Source organism: Neopsephotus bourkii, unplaced genomic scaffold (assembly GCF_033783945.1).
Source record: "Neopsephotus bourkii isolate Nb327-2 ecotype Australia unplaced genomic scaffold, CSIRO-AGI_Nbou_v1 NB_740, whole genome shotgun sequence".
In the NCBI taxonomy this organism is placed as follows: Eukaryota; Metazoa; Chordata; class Aves; order Psittaciformes; family Psittacidae; genus Neopsephotus; species Neopsephotus bourkii.
This window is the reverse complement of record NW_026901238.1, coordinates 786,054-808,959: the sequence shown is the minus strand read 5'-3', so window position 1 is coordinate 808,959 and position 22,906 is coordinate 786,054. Positions and strand designations below refer to the sequence as shown.

At 43.1% G+C, this 22,906-nt stretch overlaps 1 long non-coding RNA gene across 1 annotated transcript; it reads left to right on the top strand.

The window, feature by feature from the left end:
• The first annotated feature begins 14,089 nt into the window (after nt 1-14,089).
• LOC133212797 (uncharacterized) lies at nt 14,090-18,613 on the top strand. The gene is made up of 3 exons (XR_009725613.1): nt 14,090-14,215; nt 16,982-17,032; nt 17,905-18,613. It is a non-coding gene; the product is annotated as an uncharacterized LOC133212797 (long non-coding RNA).
• The last annotated feature ends 4,293 nt before the right edge of the window (nt 18,614-22,906 follow it).

Here is a 22,906-nt window from a genome sequence, read left to right as displayed (position 1 = left end):
GTGCATTACACAGACACAATTCCTGTTCTGGCTTTGAACATCACCCCATGAAATCTTATGATCACAGCACTCGTACAAACTTGCAGTGAGAATAGCCCCATGATGTTCCTCAGGACAATACCCATCATGTGAGCAAAGCATTTCTGTTGCTGGGTTCCTGCAGCAAGTTACACAAGGAGCCGTTTCAAAACTTTTGTAATTTAATTGCATAAAAGGGAAAAAACAAAAGGAGGGGGAATTAGGACCCATTTTATGTCTTCTCTGTAGTCTGAATAGTCTGTGCTAGTAGTCCAGCTTGAGGCTCCTGTTCTGGGCCAAGGGGTGCCCTTTGTCTGGCCTTTGGATGCGGATGTCCTAGTAGAGCAGTGCTGGCTCAGAGAAGACGGGGACATTGGAGAGGAGACACTGCCAGGCAAAAGTCATTGCTCCAGTGGTCCTGGTTCTCAGAGCGGGCACTGGGACAGCATAGGTCCCATCACAACACCTGCAGTCTTTTCTTGATCCTTTCCCCTTTCATTTTGTGTTTGCCTCCCACAAGCTGCAGATTGGGTTGCCTCTGGCCGATGGGCAGGCACTGAAGAGAGCTCACAAATTACAGCACCTGTGAAAGCAGCAGCACCCTGAGCCTGCTGCAGTAGCAGTATCTCCTCCATATGGCTGCTTCTGTGCTAGGTGCCTCATGCTCCTCGGCCAAACGGGGCAGGCACTGTGATGTGTGCAATAAACCACACTGGCAACATAAGCTGCTCGCATGCTCTGAGCCAGCCATGCTGAAAAGATGCTGTTGGGATGGAAACTGTGAAGTGCAGCCCCAGTGATGAAAACAAAAGGATTATTCTCCTTTAATTCCAAAAGATCTTCCTGTTAGTCTGAAGACCTTAGATACGAGGAAGACAAAAATTCATAAAGTAAATGATCAAATAGCTGTATGGGCTGATGTGCTTGGTGATGTGACAAGATCAAATGCTACATCAAGGTGCCCATTGGAGAGCTGTGTTCAAGAGAAAACAGCTGTCAATACATTGCTGGTTTGCTCCCTGCACAGATGCTAAATCCAACTGACAGGACCAGTATCCACATCCATCCCAGCACCTGCCTAGGCTGCCCCAGGCAGCCTGAGCCTCAGCACCCCTGCTCCTATCTGCGACACTCAAGAGAGGGTAGAAATTCCTCTTTCTGTCTGTCAGTGGATGCAGTGTTCTACAGAGCTGGCATAATAACATCTTTGGGAAGAATTTGAACAGAGGATGTAGTGAATTTGCCCCTACAGATATGCCAACCCCTTTTATCTCCCCAAACACACTGTCCCTCACCCCAAGTCCTGCTGGCTTCAATGTGCTGTTTTCTCCTTTTCAACAGATCAGTCATAATACATCTTTACAGGCATCCTGCAGGCTATTTCATTGCCAGCACTTTGAGAACAGCCTTTCCCTCCACCTACTGAAATTAGCAGCTCTCCTTTCAGCACACTGGGGCTGGGGCAACAAACGGTTTGCATGTCCAAGGTCATAGAGTTATTAGATAGATGTTTGCATAGAGGAGGTTGGTTATCACAGAATCACAGAACAGTTTGTTTTGGAATGCACCTTAAAGCTCATCTACTTTCAATCCGCCTGCCACAGGCAGGGACACCTTCCACTAGACCAGGTTGCTTAAAGGCCTGTCCAACCTGCCCTTGAGCACTGCCAGGGATGGGGCAGCCGTAGCTTCTTGGGGCAACCTGTGCCAGGGCTTCACCACCCTCACAGGGAAGAACTTCTTCCTGATACCCGACCTAAATCTCCCCTCTATCAGTTTAAAGCAATTCCCCCTTGTCCTGTCCCTACTTACCCTTCTCAAAAGCCCCTCTCCAGCTTTCTTGTCAGCCCTCTTAGGCACTGGAAGCTGCTCTAAGGTCTCCCTGAAGCCTTCTCTTCTCCAGGCTGAACAAGTCTAGCTCTCTCAGCCTGTCTCCATAGGAGAGGTTCTTCATTCCTTGAAGCATCTTTTTGGCTTCCTATGGACTCATCCTAACAGGCTATTCCTTGAAAGTATCTACATCTGCTCCATGGTACTCCTTCCTGAGATGCAAGTGGGCTTGTGAAAGTCAGTGCTGGAAACACCCATACCTCTTATGGGGACAGGGCTTAGGTACCCTGGCCTCAAGCCCACCTTGCAAGTAAGTATTGTGGTGGCTGTTGTGGTGCTGAGGTTTCCTCACAGAGACACTGATGGTTCTCCTCTGCTGTATTGCTGGCACAGCCATGGTTTAGGCACAGACTCTTTCTCATCTATGTGCCAGATGTTTCTAATGGTTTTTTCTCCAGGTGTTTGACACAAGCTTGAGACAATGTATTTGTTAATGTCTTCTGAGTCTGAATTCATCTTTTTCTGCAAAGAGGTAAGTTAGAGAGGTAAATCCTTACACCAGAGTACATGCACACCTCTTGGAAGGGGATGCAGGCACCGTGCCCTCCTGCCCAGCACAGCCCAGCACTGGGGGCTTCATCACCATGTGGTTCTGTATCACATGCCTGGCACTGTGCAATGCTACTACAATGTCCTTACACCAGTACCTTTTCTACTGCTTGAGTAAGTAAAGATTTCTTTCCTGACATCAGATCTCTTATTTAATCAAGCAATATATTTGCCAGTGCATCACTAAGTGTAGATTTGTATATCCTTAAATTAAATTTAGCCACTAGGCCTGAGTTATTTCCTTCCTGATTACTCATTTGTATGAAACAATAGCCATTTATCTTTCTCCCTTTTGCTGGTGTGCTACTTTTACAGTTTACCACAGAGGGCTTGGAAGAACAGAGCAAACGCTGTCACTCCTTTGTAAAAGGATTTCAGCATGCCCTTCTCCTGCTTTGTACTCAACCTCTGCAGATTAAAAGCTCCTATTCTACAGTTAATTTATCCTTCACTCTTGTCTGCGTCTCTGACTTTCATGTGAGTTGATTGAAAATACGGTGCTAAATGCAGCTCTTTCATTGGAAGTAATGCAAATTATGCCAAGTCCCAGTGTGTGAATATAATTGGTTAGCATTGTGAGGGAGGGGGCACAACCGGGGCTTGGGAGGGGGGACATGCTGCTGAACAGGGAATTAAAAATAAGAATGGCTGTTATCCAAATGGGGGCTGTTAGAACCAGATTTTCTTTTCCCAGCTCTGCTCACTACTAGTGGGGAAAAACAACTCTGCAAATTAAGGAAACGTAGAGCTGTGAAGCTGTCTTTTCTGCAGCCTGCTGATGGAAAGGCAAGGAGGTGCTGATGCACAGTTCGGTTTGGGGTGCATGTGCTTGGGGGTAAGTCCCAGCATGCTGGGCACTGTGTTCCACTGGGGCACCTGGTGAGTCATGTCTGGGAGGACAAACTGTTTGACCCCCTGGGCTCAAGAGCAGCCCCAGATAGCTGTCCAAGGGCCTGTGACTGCTGAGAGGAGCAGTAAGGGCACACCTCAGGAAGGGTCGAGGTCTCCTCCCTTTTTCCTCTAGCTTTTAACAACACACTCTTGATATTCACCTTCTGCCAGCTTTGGTGTTTGTCAGAGCCTGCTGTGAGCTGATTCAGGTCAATAACTTGCAAAAAATACCAAAAGAAACCCATTAAGTAAGTTATGGCTTTTCATTAAAACTGCTCAGGAGTGGCCAGCATGAGCAGAGGGAGACTCCTCAGGACACGGTTAATCTCCTTCTGGCAGTGATGAGACGTTAAACCTGTTAAAAGGTTGATGAAACAGAAGCTCTGGCAGAGAGTGGTGGAATACGCATGTATAGGGGGGAAGGGAGAAGGCCAGGGCCTGCTCTGCTCACACTGGAGATTCAATCTTCTGCTGAATCCAGTGGGAGGATCCAGGATCCTCCTTGGACATCCAAGAGGATGTCTGGGATTAGGGCAAGAGGAGCCCAAGACTGCCCTGGAAACCAGGGTAGGAAGCAGTGTTCATTGTAAAAGGGACACTTCTCCTCTCATCTTGGCCATTTTCGTTCCCCTGTTGAATTAAAGGATATTAATCCAAGGGATGGGATGGGCTAAGCACCCCCTTTGGTTGCTGATTAGGCTATTTCCACACCATTGGTTTTAAAGCACAGATTTATGAGCCCAGGTCCTTCTCAGGTGCTAGGCATAATCCTAACTGATCAAATGTTCCCTTTCCATTTCTGCTGATGGCATGGAGAGCCCTGTGCCAGTGGCTCGTCTGGGTTTCAGTAGCAGGGGCAGCACCCTGCCTGTGCCCTCCCAGCTCGCACTAGCTCGCCATACAATTGGGCATTTCCAGATAACATTACCTCAAGCACTTGGCTTTGTAAAAAGTCTTTTTTCTTATGCTTTATTCTCTTGGGTTGGCATGCAAATGAATAGAAAGTACAAGAATTTTCTGCTGATGGAAGCCCCCATTTCCCTGTGGCTCTAGTTGGTGCATCACAGTGGTATGGGCAAAAAATTGCAATTAGAGAAGACTGTACATCTGGATAGGGCACTGATTTGAAAGGCTTACTGTGGAGAGCTTGGAGTGCGAATATATAAGTGTGAATATATCAGCTCTCACACTGGCATCAGAAATAGGGCACTGTGACTCTGCCCTTATGCTTGCTTTCCAAGCATAATAAAAATGAAATTTGTGGGTTTATGGGGTCAAAATGGTAATTTCAAACTTCAGAGCATCTTTTTTTCTATCAAAAAGACCCACAAACTTTGCTGAAATAATTTATACTCTCTAATACCTTTGATTTAATGAATTCTCATTTTCAAATGGAAAAAGTGGTTATTTAAAAGATACCTTTCTTTCTCAGGTCCAGACCATGAGTGGTAGCGAGCTTGGATATCAGCTTCCTTCCAGGCATTAAACTCCTCAGAAGTCATCAGCTGGAAGAACATAAAACATTTTTTTCAAGACCTGTGACAAAGCTGTGACTGAAGTCTTTAATTTCTGCCATGTGTTTTACATATTGTTACAACATACTGACTTACAGCAAGGGGGAGATTTGTGGTTTTTAAGTTGTATTCACATATATCTCAGATCAGTGGTTCCACAACAATTCCATGATATCATGCAGAATAAGGGAAGCCACAAGGAGGGAAGGAAAAAAAATATAAATAAGACACAATCTGAGAAAATAGGAAGGCACAGAAAAGGAAAAGGTAAATGTTGGACAAAGCTAGTGCTGCAAAAGGGGATTGTAGCAGAGCAAGATGCATGCAAACACTGAAGTTAGTCATCTTGTGCCTTGAAGCAGCTGAAGATGAGCGGGGCTGGGTGGCTGCAATGTGCCAAGTTCTGGGTGTCCCTGGGAGAGGTGTGTGAGGGCACAGGGGTGCAGGTAACAAGGGGACAGGAGACCCTTTAGGAAGAGCCGAGGGAATTAAGGCATTTTGCTGGACCTGGCTGAAGTGCAGCCTTTGGCTCTACCCCAGAGCATCACAGAGGGCTACACTCAAAGCCAAGACCCTTGGAAAGGCCATGTTCCACACAGGTGGGCATAGTTCTGTTTAACAGTATGATTTAAGTTCCATGAAACCATTAAGCAGGTATTCATATGTTGCAAAGCAGAAATAATGAAATATATTACGGAGAGGGCCATCGTTCATTCAATTTATTATGTTACAATGTTCCTTTGATTGAACTATGGTTGTGAAATTACTCTCTGTCCGTATATTATTGTATGTTTAATGTATAGGGTACATCTGTTCAGGTTGGGATGATAGACTAGGGATGGTTTATTTCTGTAGCCCTTGTTCCTGTAGCTAAGTCACCCTTTTATCACTTGTGCAGTAGCCAGCGGGCACATGCTAGGGAAAGAGCACAGCAGACTTAACTGCTGCTCTCTGCAGTCCTGGCTCCCCCTAAAATGAAAAATTAGTGCTCACAAAAGGTGGTGAGATTGGAGTCTGTCAGATCCCCTGCAAAGAGCTATCGGAGGAACTCAGACTTCACCTGAGCTTCACCTCACACCCTTTGCTGGCACCTCTCCAGCATGGTGGATTGCTGCTGGGATACTGCATGAAGGCCACTACAAAGCTGAAACATCCTCCTGGGCACTCAGTCCCATTTGTAACAGACAGATACCCTGATGGTAAACTGGTGGTGGTCCCTTACCAGACTGTTCCCTCATCCCAGAGAGGGTTTGATGTGATCGATGCACTGTAGACTCAAGAGGGTCAGGGATGAAAGCCAGAAAAGTCCAAGGCAGGACTAATAATGGTGGAGGCTCCATGTATTCTCCACTTCCAAAGCCAAGCACATGAGCTATGGTTTTCCTAGGTACTGTACTCAGACTGAGGGATAAATGTACAAAATCTAATGTCTTGTGGCAGGTAGAGACAGGTGAGAAGGATTTAATGGTCCTGTCTAGGCTTAAGCTCTATAAATCTACGAAACGGTAGTGCACAGCTGCCCTGGCTAGGAGCTGGTAATTTAAAGTTCAGTTATGTATTGTCAGCTATAATTCCCAGTGAAGAGGTCTGAACCTTCCTGTTTGCCACTACTGTGCTTGAGAAGATAGCACAGCTTTTAGCTAGAGTAATTCAATCCAGTCAGGTCTGTGCTGCAGGACATTTGAGGCTGGAAGAGAAAAATCTGTCTAAGGCCAAACACGACATATAAAAATGACTGAAACTCTTCATGGGCTGGAAAGTTCTGGCTGAGCTCCCAAGCATCTGAGTGTTTGGGGTTAGCCCCTTGGCTGCCCCGGTGATGTCACCCCAGGGCAGTGCCCTGGAGATGCTGTCCATCGTTGAGTGCATCCCATAGTCCTAGCACACCCAGTGAAGCTGTGGCTCCCACCCTATCCTGTCTCATGCCATTCTGTGTGAGGAGTGTGCACACCTATCCCAGTACACCACCAGGAGAGGGTGTTGAAAGGACACCCCAAGCACCCAGGTGAGACCTCACCTGTGCCGAAGCAGCCATAAGCACCCTGAAATAAAACCTTCCCTCTGAGCCTGGCAATTTGCAAAGATTTCCCCTAGGGAAGAAATACTGCTGTGGTAAATTCTATCTTCCCATAAAAACTCCTGCATAAGGGAAAAGCAGATTTTCTGTCAAAGAAGCATTTAAGTAGGCACTTTTCAACTAGATCGGCTTTTAATCTTGCAAGATGTTAATATTGTTGCTCTTGGTCTGATAATTCCTTTCTGTTACAAAAAAAAAAAAAAAAAAACAGCCACCCTTCAAAATCACCTGCAGATTTTGTATTCTCAATCTTCCTGTCATATAGGTAAGTAAAGCTGGTTTTATAAATAATGGTATGGAGAAACTGATACACTTCCAAGGACAAAAAAAAAGGAAGATAGAATTAGGGTTGGGTTTAATTGTTTCTGAGACCTGATTTTTTTCTTTATCATTACCACTGCAACATATAATGGGTGTTTCCAAAACCCTGGTGTATTATTGATTGCTGCAGGTTGGTTGGGGTTTGCATATAGGGAGAAAGAGCCTGAAAACAGTTGCCAATACCGTAACAGAGCTGACAGTGAAATCTCCCTTCCTTATCTCACAGGCACTAATAAGTTTTTGCTGCCTGTCACTGATTTAATTTCAAAGGTGTTAATTGTTTGTGGGGAAGGGTGTGGGTGAGGATGAGCATCACTTACATACGGAGCCACAGCACCCACTGCCACCCTTAAAGCCAACACAAACTGTGAATAACTTGGAAATATAGCAGTACTACAGCTGTATCCCAGCAAGAAACCTCAGTGTGAGAGTTTTAATGAAACAGGAATTATTTTCTGTAAAGTATTGCTGTGTTTTGCTATTGAACTAGCTGCTGTTACTGTAAAGTACATGACATTGCCAAATCAGGGTTCTCTGGAAAATTTTCTTTTTCTTGCATGTACTGTTTCATTGCTAACTGTTTTTAGAAACCTTGGTAGATAGTTCTGGAATATATCTGTCTTCTCTGTCCTCTGTCATGAATTTCATTTTCAGGCTGCATTTTTCTTTTTTCAGTGGTATATTACAGCAGATCTCTCTCCAAGACAGAATTAGCTGGGAATGTGACATTAAATGGCAGGAGATTTCATGTTAGTTATCTGTTCATTTATTTTCTGCCTGTCTTCCCTGCCTGTTTCTAACCCTTTGCCTACTTGAGTTTCATTATTAGTTGTTGAACCCAAGGAGCTCTAAAAATCTAATCTCAGAAAATAAGGCTGAGTTCTCACAGTCCTTTTACCCAACAAAAGGCCTGATGAACTGTATCTCAGATCTCTGGCAGGTGTTTTTCTTGTTGGTTTTTGGAGGGCAAGAAAAGTATCTTTTATAAATTTTTCCAGAAATCTAGTTCTGCTGCTTATATTGCTCTTTGTAACATTTAACCTAGATTTACCTTGCTGCAATATTTTCTGCTATTTTTTATCTTGCCTGTGGCTGGACATAGGGCACATTTTGTCTCTCAGAAAAACTGAGGTAGGAGGCAGCTTTGGTGGTCATCAAAACCTGGAGCAGGCTGCCCAAGGCTGTGTCCATCAAAAGAGACTGCAAACTATCTCTGGGCAACACCCTGTGCTTTGGTTTTGTTCCCACAGTTTGTTACTTATGTGAAGACTATCCTCACAGTTCTGCTCTGTTCTCTCTCTTTCTAATTAAGTACCACTACTTCATTTGGCTTCTCATTGTAGGTAAAGTCTTTTGTGCATCTGATCTTCTGTGGTTCTTGTTTAGACTGCATCTTCCTTGAAAATATGGTGTTAAAGAACAACGACAAATCATGCATCACACAGGGCTTAGTGTTGGTTGTGCATCCCATTGCTGTTTGTACCAGAATGATGCTCTTGAGTCAGTTTGTAATTGCATGCATTTCCAAGACCTTTCTCTGTAAAATGATACCTAGCTACTTCTTCATGTGGCCAGAATTATTGCTTATTGGATTTTGTCCTGATTTTCATTTAAATTTTCTAACATGGTAGAACCACTTTGAAGTCTAATCTTATTTTCTAGCATGCCTCATGCCTGTCAGGCCTGGAGAAGAGAAGGCTGTGTGGAGAACTCATAGCAGCCTTCCAGTATCTGAAGGGAGCCTATAGGGATGCTGGGGAGGGACTTTTCATTAAGGACTGTAGTGATAGGACAAGGGGTAGCAGGTTAAAACTTAAACAGGGGAAGTTTAGATTGAATATAAGGAAGAAATTCTTCCCTGTTACGGTGATGAGGCACTGGAATGGGTTGCCCAGGAAGGTTATGAATGCTTCATCCCTGGTGGTGTTCAAGACCTGGTTGGACAAAACCTGAGGTGGCATGGTTTAGTGTGAGGTGTCCCTGCCCATGGCATGGGGGTTGTAACTTGATGATCTTAAGGTCCTTTCCAACCCTAACTATTCTATGATTCCAGTTAGAAATTACCTGCAAATGTGATAAATGTACTCCATCTCTCATCAGACAGACATTTGCTGATACTGTTGAGTAGCACCAGGGTGGGGAAACCCACTAGCTCTGCCTTCCTATTTTTGATGCTGAGCTTTCTGGTCTGCATTTTGGGTGATGGTAACCCACCCGACTTTTACATGGTTTATCAAAAGTCTATTACTCAGCTTCTCTTACCATGAGGGAGAGTCTTAACAGATTCACTAACCTCAGTTCTGCAAGATGTGTCGTTTCTCTCTGTCCCTAGGCATGGCATCCAGTCAGAGAAAGGGGGACAGTGGGGTTGCCATGAATCATTCTAGACAGAATCAATCTTGTTACTTATGTCCTGAGGATCTTCTGGGGATTTAGAAACACGTGGTTTGATTAATTGTTTCCAGGAACTGAATATACACAAGGAGGTTTACAAAGCAAGTGGTGGATAAGCAACAATTTGTCCTTTTTAAGTCTTCCAGTCTCATTCTTCTTCCAAAATTTCTTGGAGATAGCAGCAGACAGTTCTGAAATTACTCTCCTTTTCCAAGAACTTCAGGAAAACTTCACTGGGCTCAGCTCATCTGAAAACATTTAACTTTTCTACCTGGATCTTTTCTGTTGCAGCCTGAGCTATTAACCTTGTGTCAATAATGTTAATAATGTTACATAGCTGATTGCAATTGTTCTTTTACTGGAAAGTGAAGCAAAACAGTAACAACAACAAAAAAAAAAGGTCTGTTTATTCAGTATTACTTGCCATAAGCTTTTTTCCTTATTGATTCATCACTTTTCTGGTCATTCTATTGCTGCTGCAGGTCCATTCATATCATAGACTCTCAGAAAGATTTGTGTAGGAAGGGACCTTAAAGACAATCTAGTTCCAACCCCCTGCCACAGGCAGGGACACCTTCCACCAGACCACATCATTCCAAGCCCCAGCCTGGCCTTGAACACACTGCCAGGGATGACACAGCCACAGGTTCTCTGGGCAACCTGTGCCACTGCCTCATCACCATCATAGGGAAAAACTTCTTTACATCTAACGTAACCTGCCCTGTGTCAGTTTAAAGCCATTCTGCCTCATCCTGTCCCTTGTCAAAAGTCCCTCTCCAGCTTTCTTGTTGGCCCCCAATTCTTGCCCTTAGTACCAGTTGAACTAGTTTCTGCTTTCTCTGTGCTCCTACCTTATGTCTGGTATGTGAACCACTAGTGCTTTGGGCTGGTGGCATTATTTTGTTCCTTTGGAGTGTGTGTTTATGCCATCAATATCACTCCTTTAAGAAACTTCCATCTCTTAACTGCATTTTCTTCTAGCTCTCAAGTTGCTTGCATACATCCTAAGATTACTCTTTATCATCATTTTTCAGCAGGCTGTGTTTCTATCTTCACTTTCATGCCTTTTCCCCTGTGAACAAGTCGTCTCCAGCAGAGCTTTGTCTCTACTTGCCTTCAGGTGATCCAGCCACTCCCCTGGCACAGTGATACCAAGGCTTTTGCAGCAAAAAGAGTAGTTGCACCTCCTTATGTTGTCAAGTCGAAGTGGCATGACCTTTTCCTATGATAAAGCTAGACTTTGTGTAGCCAGGCTTAGCAAGCGTGATATGGTGCATTAGTGGTAAACAAATGCAATCAGGAGCACAGTTGCGGCTTCTGAAGTGCGGGCTAGGTGCTAAAGCTTGTGGTTTCCCTAGGAAATGTGCTCAACTGGCAACATTTTCCTTGTTTAGGAGTTTATTGCAACCTGTAGTTAGTAACAAAGCAGCTAACAAGATCCAGGATTTGCTCTCCTCATCCACTCCCTGGCTTCTACCAGGTCCAGGGATCAGTGGTGCCAGCCTGGCATGCCCAGTTAAAAACCCAGCTCCAGCATCCCAGGTGACCTAATTTACCTCTTCAGATAACGCCAGTCCACATTTCAAGCCTGAAGCATTTCTAGTGGACAAACGTCACACAACTTTGCATTATTTGACAGTAAATAGGGTAAGGATGCACCTACCCCATGTCGGCCGGGTGCTGCTGTCACAGAATGTTCCAAATGCTTGTTTAAAGACCTATCACCCCAAGCTTGGAGCTCCCCCTTCCTGCTCAAGACCTGCATTCTGTCATTAGCACTCGCTATTAACAATCCAGGCACCTGAATTCAAGGGGGTTAAGAGGTTTATTTTAATTATTTCTGCTTGCAACCTTATCTGTATTAAGAAAAAACCTTAATTACTTTGCTAATAGCTCAGCCTTTTTCACGGGCATTCTGTTTCCATTAATGATTCCGATGCCTGCTGCCTTGGACTGAGCATTGGTGCAGGGGACTGTGAGTGAGGGGTAAAGGGGTTTGCCATTTGGGGGGTTATTAAAGGCAAAAAAAAATCAGCTCTTGATAAAACCATTAAAATGCATTTTCTATTGCAAGCTTCAGAATACAGTCATTAGTAAAAAAATATTTACATTTCACAGTAAAGTAATGGCAAACTTTTCTGTTTTAAATAGCACATGCTGTACTTTGCTTGACTTAGTGCCCTTTGCTGAACTGGAAAACAAACAGGCACTGCTCCAGCCTTCAGTACTATCTAGTGAGAGGCGGAGTGTTAACATGTATTCCTAGGCAGTTTGAGACGTTTTAAATGAAAAAAAAAATATATATATATATATATATAATTTGCAGTCTGGAAGTCTTTTCTCTCAGAAATATCCAAGCTCACAACTCTCTTCAGGACATCACTTTGTATCACAGAGAAGCCAAATACTACCTACCTCCAGCTTGGAAAAGCAGAAGGACTCTGTGCCCTGATCTCTCTGAATTTCAGGGTGTCTTTATTAGTGCTCCAGAGGATGCTCTGGCAGGTGGACCTGGAAAACTATCACAGGGGCTTACAAGCTTTTGTTGAATTACTTTTTTAATCGTTATTTCCTATGAATACATCAATGAAGAACATGAGTGTCAGAAACCCTTAGGAATATCAGCACTTGCTATGGATAAACAAATACTTAATTTCTGTTTTAGCATCATCTGCAATCTAAGATGTGAGGCAGGAAAGCAGGGTGAAGTGAAGGTAAGGGGGTAGCTGGTGCTGCTAGTATACTTTCAAGGTACAGAAAAGTACATTCCTACCCTGCACAAGCTCTGCATTGAGGCATGGAAAAGCTTTATGTGGCACTGTGTTGACATGACAGTACTGCTCTGCCTATTGCAAGGACAGAGGTTCTGATATCCTGAAGGTGATATAATCTGTAAGCCACTGAAATTGCATTTTTAGAGATCATAGAATCATATAATAGTTAGGATTGGAAAGGACCTTAAGATCAAGTTACAACCCCCCTGCCATGGGCAGGGACACCTCACACCAAACCATGCCACCCAAGGCTCTGTCCAACCTGGCCTTGAACACCACCAGGGATGGAGCATTCACAGCTTCCCTGGGCAACCCATTCCAGTGCCTCACCACCCTAACAGGAAAGAATTTCCTCCTTATTTCCAATCTAAACTTCCCCTTTTGAAGTTTCAACCAGCTACCCCTTGTCCTGTCACTGCAGTCCCTAATAAATAATCCCTACCAGCATCCCTATAACACCTTTCAGATACTGGAAGGCTGCTATGAGGTCTCCATGCAGCCTTCTCTTCTCCAGACTGAACAGCCCCAACTTTATCAGCCTATCTTCATATGGGAGGTGCTCCAGTCCCCTGATCATTCTCATGGCCCTCCTCTGGGCTTGTTCCAACAGTTCCATGTCCTTTTTATGTTGAGCACACTAGAACTGCACACAATACTCCAAGTGAGGCTTCACAAGAGCGGAGTAGAGGGGCAGGATCACCTCCTTCAACCTACTGGTCACACTCCTTTTGATGCAGCCTAGGATACGGTTGGCTTTCTGGGCTGCAAGCACGCACTGCCGGCTCATGTTCATTTTCTCATCTACCAACACCCCCAAGTCCTTCTCCACAGGGCTGCTCTGCATCTCTTCTTTGCCCAACCTGTAGCTGTGCCTGGGATTGCTCCGACCCAGTTGTAGGACCTAGATGCTGCTGCAGCACCTGTACTTGAAGATACCCTTTTCAGGCATTTCCCTGAACCCAGAGAAAGCCGTCTGGACACGCTGCCTTGTTGTGTGGAAGTAACTGGAAGTGTCCCCAGTCCCTTCCTTTTTCAACAGAGACAGAAGTTTATCAGTGCAAAGAAATAAGCATTAACCTCTACAACTTCTTTCTTTTCTGTCCTTGGTGCTTCCCTGATGCAGCTTGGAGGAAAGACGGGGGAAGAAAAAAACCAAAACCAAACAAAATCCCTCCAAACCCAAACCAGTACTTAAATATATTCTACATCTTCAGCTAAGTTGGAATTCCTCCATTTGATTAAAATTGGTGACATTGGAGCACAAACCTGTCGTGTACTCAGCTGGGTGGAGCTAGGAGCAATAGAGGAAATTTGAGGTGGAGTCGCAATCTGCTAAGAACTGTTCATCGTGAACTGGTCCAGCTTGTCTGTTACCGGCAGTTCTTCGCTAGAAATTTTGCAGGGTTTTAAGAAACATGGTAAAACGTTTACTGCCATCAGATTTCTGCAGATCCCAATTTGCCATGATCCCAATTAGTAGGGCATTGAAAAAGTTTTTTGACCTGAAGTGAGCATTGCTGGCTATTGAGAACGTGTTTGCTGGGAAAAATATGTGTGTGTGTGTAATATGCTTGTATGTAATAAATGTGTGTGTATAGGTATCTCACAAATGAGTAGCACAGCTGGTATGTGTGACTTTCAGAAGGCAGAAGTGATCCTTTGAGACCTGCTTCCCTGTGGAGAAAGGTGAGGGAAATATTTCTTTCCTGTATGATGGTGGGCCAAGGCTTCCCATCCTGTGAAAAAAAGCAACCCCCAGCTGTGGGCAGTGGTTTTCCAGCCCTGAGGTGTGTTTCTTGGTGTGCCCATGTGTTGCCTGCTGTTGGAGGTGTGCTGAGCTGAGCCCACCTCTGCAGGTGGCTGCAGAGGCTGGGTCTGTTGGTCCTGCTGCTGGAAAGGCACGTGGGCTTTTTATTGCTGGGAAAAAGGGATGATAAGAAGTATGTAGAAGAGATTTTTTTTCTTCAAAACAGAGGACAACTGGAGATTAAAAGGATGAAAACTGGGTGGCATCATGTGCAGAGAAATAATGAAAACTAAATTGTGAGATGGAAAAAAGGAGCAGGAGAGAAGGAAAGCCTTCAGACACCTCCTTTAGAGGTGCTGGCCATTCTCATTTTTTATCTATTGCCTGCAAATCCTTTGAGGGAATCTGTACTGCATGCAAGCACCTTTATTAGTAGCTTATTTTTATATGTTCAGACCTTTGACTTCCCATTTTCATTTTACCTTTAGAAGGTGAAACTCATCATCAAAGAGATTTTAAATAGAAATAGCCTTGAACTAAAATTGCTGCATTCAGAGCACACTTGCTTGGTGAAGGAAGAGGCATTGTGGCTGTAATGCCTGGGTGCTGGCATGGTTGAGGGCAAGCACTGGAAGCTGGTGGGGTTGACAACTCTTCCCAGCAGGTTGTAGCACCTCAGTGGTGGAGATAAACCTGCTACCCCAGGTCCAGCACCTCCAGGGTCCCCACTGCAGATCCCAGCACACTCACAATCCCCACTGCCTGTCCCGTTCCTAATGAGCACTTCCTGGCTGAGTCTCACAGAACTGGCACAGCCTGCCAGCACTGCTGCTTGTCATGCTCCTTCAAAGGGAACTGTGTCTTTGCAAATCGAGCCACAAATATGCATTTATATTACCACTGTAGTATTTTTCTGCACATCAAAAGCCATCAAAAGAACAACCAGTTTCATCCTAACAGAGGAAGCGAGCTGTGGTTGTTTCAGTCCCTCCAGCTTTCTGTTTGTGGGCAGCTCTCATGAAAAGACTCTTGCCTGTGTGATGGATCTCAGTAGGGCTGTTAATCACTGTCAACAGCTCGTATCATGCAAAACCACAGTGTGCTTGGATGCACCACGTAATTCCAGGCTGCATGTATTTCCCTCCTGCTGCTTATGCCTATATTTATAACAACTCTAATTTCTGTTGGATTCAAAGAGCTTTTTGATCATACTTTTGCGTTAGCTGTGTGACACAGTCAAGCTGCAATAGAAAAAAAAAATCTGTTGTGGTATTCAGTGATTGTCTCTTGTGAAATGACCCAGTTGTATCACAGGGGCACATTTTAACATATATGGAATTGGGCATTTCCCAAAGCCCTGCAAAGTCTCTCTTTTGGCAGACAAGTTCTGTCAAATGCCTTTGCTCCAGCAGCAAAGACTTGCAGTAAAATCTTTTAAAAGTATGGGTTTTGATAGGTAATAGATAGCGAGTGTTGTATCCTGCATCACAATAGGGATAACAATGTATGTAACACATTAAGATTTTTCCTTATGAGAGGGTAAATACCAAAGCGACATCGTTTTAGTGTTTTTTTTTTAATAAGAAAATAAGTGAAAGGGCAGTAGCTTCTTAGTTAAAAGCTAATACAGCTGGGCCTATGCTTAGATAATTTTTCACAAATTCCTCAGAAAAACTTGATTTGGTTGATATGTCTTTCAGGTGAAACACAAACAGCATCTGGGATGTAGTTAAGTAAGTGTGAGTCTTCTGCATAAATAAGCACAGATTTTGTAAAAGTGCGTCATAAAACAAAGCAAGATTTTAGTGGTGAATATGACGAAGGGATATGGTTTTGATGGAAAAGCAAGAGATATGCTCAGCCAGTTTTAGTCAAAGGTTTGATTAGTGTACAGGGTGCTTTCACAATTAAACATGAGCAGCTGGAAATGCAGAAATACATGAAGAAGGAAGCTGGTGAGGATTCTCCCCTTGGCTGTGCTGTTTGACAGCTGCGTCTTCCTGAAGGATTTACAGTTCTCGCACAGTTCAGACAAGTCTCAGTGATGTGTGATACCCAGGGCATTTCTAGCTGCCGTGAGCCTTCCCTGTCCTGCAAAGGCTAGCCCTGGGCACATCTGCCTTGAGCTGTTAGAGCCTGTCCTGCTCACAGCTGTCTGGACATACAGAAATCATACAGAAATGCCCTCACCTGCCCCTGGGCAAGGCATCCCCATCCCTCCCATTTCAGTTCCAGTACTCCAATGGCACCTGCTGACGGATGAGACCCTCCTGACTCATTGTCCTCGGTGCTGTCTGTGACAATGATGGCACTGAATCGCTTCATCCAACTTTCTGTGCTGTTATAGCATAATAATTTAACCTGCTCTCCCTTCAGAAATCCTTCTTTCTGCATGTTTTATACACAGAAACTCTCTTTCTCCTAAGGTCAAAACTGAGTATTACAAAATTACATTTTTTTTCTTGTAAGGCAAAAACCCCCGAACTGATGTATATGGCAATGGATGGACTCACACCAAGATGTCTCAGGCCTTGGAGCAAAAGCATATGATAAGAAATTATCAACATGCCTTTGCTAAATCAGAAGTGGAAAGGCTTGCTCCCAGCAGATCTCAGAGTAGTCTGAAAAAATTAAATGTATATAGTGCTTGATGCTGCAAATATCTATCTGAAATAAGTTCCTTAAGAAAAGAAAGGTGAAGCAGTAATTTTGAAGTGTGATGGGAGGACAGCATAGGCAAAGTCTTTCAACCATCAGAAATTTTCTGTGGAGAAGTGATTGACATTTATTGCATCTTATTTTTCAGTTCAGATTGCATTTTATGATCAGAGTTAACAGTTACACCTTAGCTATTTGGGTAAGTGGAATAATGACAATATAACTTCAAGATTATGCTAACTATGTTAGTTCAGCGCTTGGCATTATTTTCCATTTTGTTATGAAGTGCAGAGCAAGGGATTGGGGCAGGGAAATGTGGAGGTATAAAGAGAAGGTGAAACTGGGAATGCATATTTCTGGGTGTGTTTAAGGAGTCTTGATTACCTGCTAAAACATACAGCTGAGACTGATGAGAAACATGAAAATCAACAGAGGGATTAAAACATCTTCCATGGCAGACAGATGAACGTAGAGAAAGAGCAATAATGATGTTGGTATCTTGAGGGACTCATTCTGATGATATTAGAAAATTCAGTGTATGTAATCCTGCCTCCCAGCAGTTACTCTATACACTCTCAGCTTATACATTGCTTACTGGGGAACAGGAGCTTTATCTGTGCCCCGACTCACCCCTCCTGATGACCATCACTGGCCAACCCTGTGTTGGGTTGGGTGAGTAAGCAATGGGTGCTTTATCAGGACATGGCTGTATACTGCAGAAGACTTTTTAAATTTCTTTGAAGTATTCTGAATTTTGTAGCTCAACCAAATTTGCCTGATAAAAACGTAGGGTCTGGCTCTTGGTAGAATTGAAGATAAAGGCATATAACTGTATTTCTGTCTTTCATCTTTGTTTCCTGCAAAAGTAATGTGCATCTACCAGTGATGTTAATATTCATATTTCTGTGCTTTCCTCTGATGTTTCACTAAGAACAAGCCTTTGGCAAAGTATAGTGGAATAAGTAAAAAAGAAAAAAAGCCCAAACAAGCTGGCTCTTAATTCTTCTTTTGCATTCTTCATTCAGATTTGGTAATTAGACCCTGAAATTCTTTGTATTTCATATTTTATAGTTGACCTTCTTCTCAAGCTTCTTCCTCAAGCTTTTATTCCCCTGCAAGTCATCTCTTCATATCCCACATGGCAGTCACTGCCCTTTGGGTTGATCCATTCATCAAAGCTCATCACCAGCCTGCTGCAGAGACCTCCCAGCTCTGCAGGACCTCCTGCCCTGCTCTGCCACAAAGACTGAGAACTGTCTATAGGCAGCTAACAAACCTTCCTGGATCTCCTGGGAGAGCCCTGCTGGATGCCATACTCATTTGTGGGAACAAATCAGGGGAAAATGCTGGTCCAGAACAGCACCCTTTCCATCTGGGCTTGGGGGTTTGTGTCTTAGTTCAACCTCCTTCAGATTGGGCTGAAGGATCAGGGGAGTTTACCTTACCCTGCAGCCACTTCCAGTTTCCCTATTACTAAATTCAGCTCTTCCCTGGAGTCCAACAACCTCTCTTTTCATATATTGCATTTCTCTCTCCACCACTGGAAAGAGCTCTTTTTTGGCCATTGCGGCCAAATGCTCAATATAAGATTCAATGTAAGATGCAAGGTTCTATCACTATTTTCTGCTGAGGAAGACCTCTGCAACACTCACTCTCTTCCCCACTTGCCTCTTGCTTCATTTGTAAGAAATTGTCCTTGAGTGTGCTGAAAATTAATTCCTCTATGTGTGGGGGTTTTATCCTCACTGGGGCTCTGTCACTTAATGAAGAGTTGAGTCAAAATCTGGACTTCTTTTTTTTTTTTTTTTTAATATAAACTAGTAAGGCCAATGTAGACCCCTTGGGAAAACATACATGGTTTTATATGGTCTGTGTTCCACAAGAACTCAAATGCCCAATCTAAATGTCTGAGGACGGTACATCAGCTGCAAGAAAAAGTTGGAATCATCTCCTTTGAAATGACATTAACACCTCAAACTCTCAGTAGTTAATAGTTAAGCTTTTCATGCTAGAAGAAAACCTTGCCTATCCTGCCCTACATTTGGCTTTTTCTACTATAAGAATGCCTGTCACTGACTGTACTTGTCCTGTGGTTAGTTACTTTGCTTCTTATCCTGCATGTCAGAGTGAGAGATTCCAAGATTTTAGAATAAATTCTTGTTATTTGATCTGACACTCTGACTATGGACTTTCAACTAGAACAGCATCTCACCTCCCTTTTTTATTTAGGCAGTTCATGTCTGCCATGGTAGAATATGCTTTTACTCTTTTAAAATTCAAATTAATGGTTCTTCATGTTTTTTGGGGGGGGTGTTTTTTTTTTTCTTAACAATCTTTTTCCTTTCGAATACTTCTAGGTATATACTGATGTACTAAAGTTAGGTGTGTCTATGAGTAAAGTTGGTAAGAGTCAGGGATGCTTTTTTTTGTTTGGGTTTAACTTCCTTTGTTAAAATCAAGTGGAAAGCATATACTTTATTACAGCATTTTCTCCTGATTTGTTCCCACAAATGAGCATGTCAAGAGCAGTCAGCTAACAGGAACATGAATCTTTCCAGTCATCAAAAACCTCAGTACTTGTTAAATTTAAATATAATTTAATAATGGCACCTAAATCCACACTTGTCAGGTGGCCTGACACCAGGATCCTGGTGTCCTTATTTCTAACGAGCTTGTGCTGGCAGCCGGAACAGCAGAGCTGTCTTTGCTCTCCCCTCTAATTGCAGCCAGGGCTGCCAGCAAGTGCAGCTGGAATCATGCTGACCTTTCCGGAAGCCTCCAGAGCTGCTGTGCTTTGAGTTGACTGAGTCTTTTTTCTCCCTTGCTCACTTCACTCCCTCTGCTTCGTTAGGCAGGCAGTAGAAAGACAGGTTAATAAAAGGCGAGATTTAGATCAGTCACTATGCAGCAGTGCGGAAACCCAAAAATCAATCAGCTGGCCATTCAGATAATTCTTAACTACAAATTTCATACCCTGCTGGCCTAGGGAAGAGCATATACTCTCCAGATAATTGCAGTAAAGTCAGATGCGTGTTCACAACACTGTGAACAAAACTCTATGCCCAGCATTTTACTTACTTCTCTGTTTCTGCCTTGCCTTCAGAAGTGGAAGGTGTACACAGTCATTAAGTATAGTGAGAAACCATTATGTGAACCTACCATCCACTTTGAGACACCAATTAGAACTACTATATATTTTATATTGGCTGTACTACTGTGATATTTAGAATTGGAAGGTGTTTTCCTCTCACTTGCTGAAAAAAGGTTGTGCAGGCTTGATATGTTCATCGGCTGTAGCACAGTGGTCTTGAAGCACTGGTCTGAAATCTCCTGGTATTTCCAGAACAGAAAGTTGCTGGGGACTTTCCTGCTGGATGTATTTTTAAGGCGAAAAGGCGCCAGTGTCATCATTTCTGAGAAATTGTCCTTGAGTGTGCTGAAAATGAATTCCTCTAGGTGTGGGGGTTTTATTCTCACTGAAGCTCTGTCACCTGATGAAGAATTGAGCCAAAATCTGAACTGGTATGCCCAATGCAGCTCCCCTGGGAAAACAACCTGTGCTTGATGGATGTCTGAGTGTTTATTCCTGTGCCTTGCTATGTCCAGATAATCCTTGAGTCGATCTATCCATCATTTGCTGTAATTCTTGTTGTTTGGTTTGTACTGTCCATGCCTATTCACACTGTTGTTATTCATGAAGAACTTTGCATGTATGTGGCACAGGATGGGAAGATTTTCTTCATTTCTGGTGTGGGATGTAACTGTATAAGGCAAAAATAAAAGTCACAGACTGTGGCGTATCTGCTAATGCAATTTATTAATTGCCTTTTGTTGAGATGTATGTTCATATCCATCTAAACAAAACATGGAAATAATAGTTCGGAGGAATCCACTGATTTTCTTACAAGCTCCCTGTTTATAGAAAACAAAGAAAATGTTGTATTTGTCACACTTCTACCAGCAAGGAATCAATTAAACTGGCAAGGCACACTAACAGAAGAATTATAGCTGTATTATTTCTCATATTTAAAGTAAGAATGAAGCTATTAATATTAGATCTATTTAGTATTAAATCTGATATTCAAAAAACTGTTCAGAAAGCCAATGAATTCAGGCAGTTAATAATAGGTAATTTTAAGATGATTGGGTAACTGAAGTGTGAAATATCCAAAAGTTCAGATGTCTCAGAGATTTGATACAGTAAAAGTCTTAATGGTTATTTTGATATATTATAGCACACTAGTTCATTGAATCAAAAAAAGTTAAAATTGATGTATTTTTTGATAAATAATTATTAAAAAAAAGTTGAATTGTGAAAATAATCATTGACTACTTCAAAAGGCTTCCACTGGCAGTCTCACAGTTCAGTAAAACTAAAATACGAGCCAAACCCTCAATAAGATACAAGCGCTTAACTGGAATATATTTTTTGAGTAAGTTTGTTCTTTTCTCTCTGATAACTAGACCATGATGGATATAAACAAGCTTTGGAGCTGAAGTTGGTCACTGGATTAATTACAAGTGATTTATTCAGCACAGTGCAGCCTCTGTTCCTTGCTGTTCAGTGGTGGACATTGCTACATCCCAATTATAGCTCACCCTTCATCCTGTGGGTTGCCTGCACTGCCTGTGTATTTGCTCCTCATCCCTGTTTCTCCCTACCGTGATGTCTCAGCACCAATGCCACTTCTCCCAGTCTTGCTTCCTACACTGCTTGGGGGAAGAGGGATTGTATTCGTCCCTGCACCTTCCCAGTTGAAGGCAGGGATACTTTGATGGTGTTACATAGCTTTTGCAAAGGGTAGTTGAACCAATCTTTGCTGAAGATGCTACTATGGTTCTGATCATAATGGTGAGCCCAATTTCTAAATAACTTCAGTTATCCTACTGCAGCATCAGAGCATGTTGCAGTGTTTGTTGGGTTTTCTCAGCCTTCCTATGAGAAAATATCCTCCTTATCATACACATGAACAATTTTATTATGATAAGGCTTAGGTGGTTGGAGATATTTAAGGTTGCCTATTTTAAGGTGATTTCAGCCAGCAAGACACCAAAGACTCCTGAGGAACTTGACCGAGGTGATTGTCCTAGGTCTGGCAAGGACTCCATGAGGGATTCAATTTCTTCCTCCATTTCTTCTCAGTACAGAAAAAGGGATTCTGTATTAGCACCAGATGTGTGGCCCATGTGTAAATAATATTTAGGAGTTCAGTTTATCCATTGCCTGGGTGACTGAATGTAGCTGTAGCTGGTGGAGAATTTCCAAGAACAGTCTCCATAAGCATATAAATAGCACTTAAATGAGTGTTTTCATCTTTGTTAATAACACAGATTTATTTTTAACTCCTTTTCCCAGTCAGTGACACGCAGAACGAGGATAGTAATAGGAGAGGAGTAAGGAAGACATCCAAAAAACCTTTTGAAATCCGGGGGATGAATGCACTGTAGCTATCAGCATCAGGCATTTTTGCAGCTTCCCCTGAGAGCTGTGGCAGTGTAACTTCTGCTGTGTAGTGTCATTGTTCTACATGGAAATACAAGTCCATTTTTCACTTGAACGAGCAGGCACAAAAGAGCACCATCTGACATAATTTATTTGGGTTTTCAAAATGTCTTCAGCTAAGTACCAGGACACAGAGTAGGAACAAATGGCCATTTGACTGTGGCAAAAGGTTAACAGTAAGGTGCCCAGAGATTTCCACATAGGGACTGTCGATGTCTGTCATGCTAATTAAAGATGTGGGGAAGGGAATGATTACTGATGTGGTACATTTGCAGATGATAGAGTTATTTAGGCCAGCAAAAGCTGCAATTCTCCAGTCTAAAGGGACCCTAATGAAGCAAAGATGATCAACAAGATGACAGCAAATAAAACTCAATGTTGTGAGATACAACTTATGTAGGACAGAATAATTGGGAAAACTCATATGTCTGGAACTAACGGCAGTGATATGAATCTTAGAAATGCTGTTTGGAAGGCACTACTGAAGGTCATACCACCAAAGTCCCACCATGAAGCACCAAAGCAAGTCAAATGTGACTGCCTAGATGAGTTTGGCAGTCTCCAAGAATG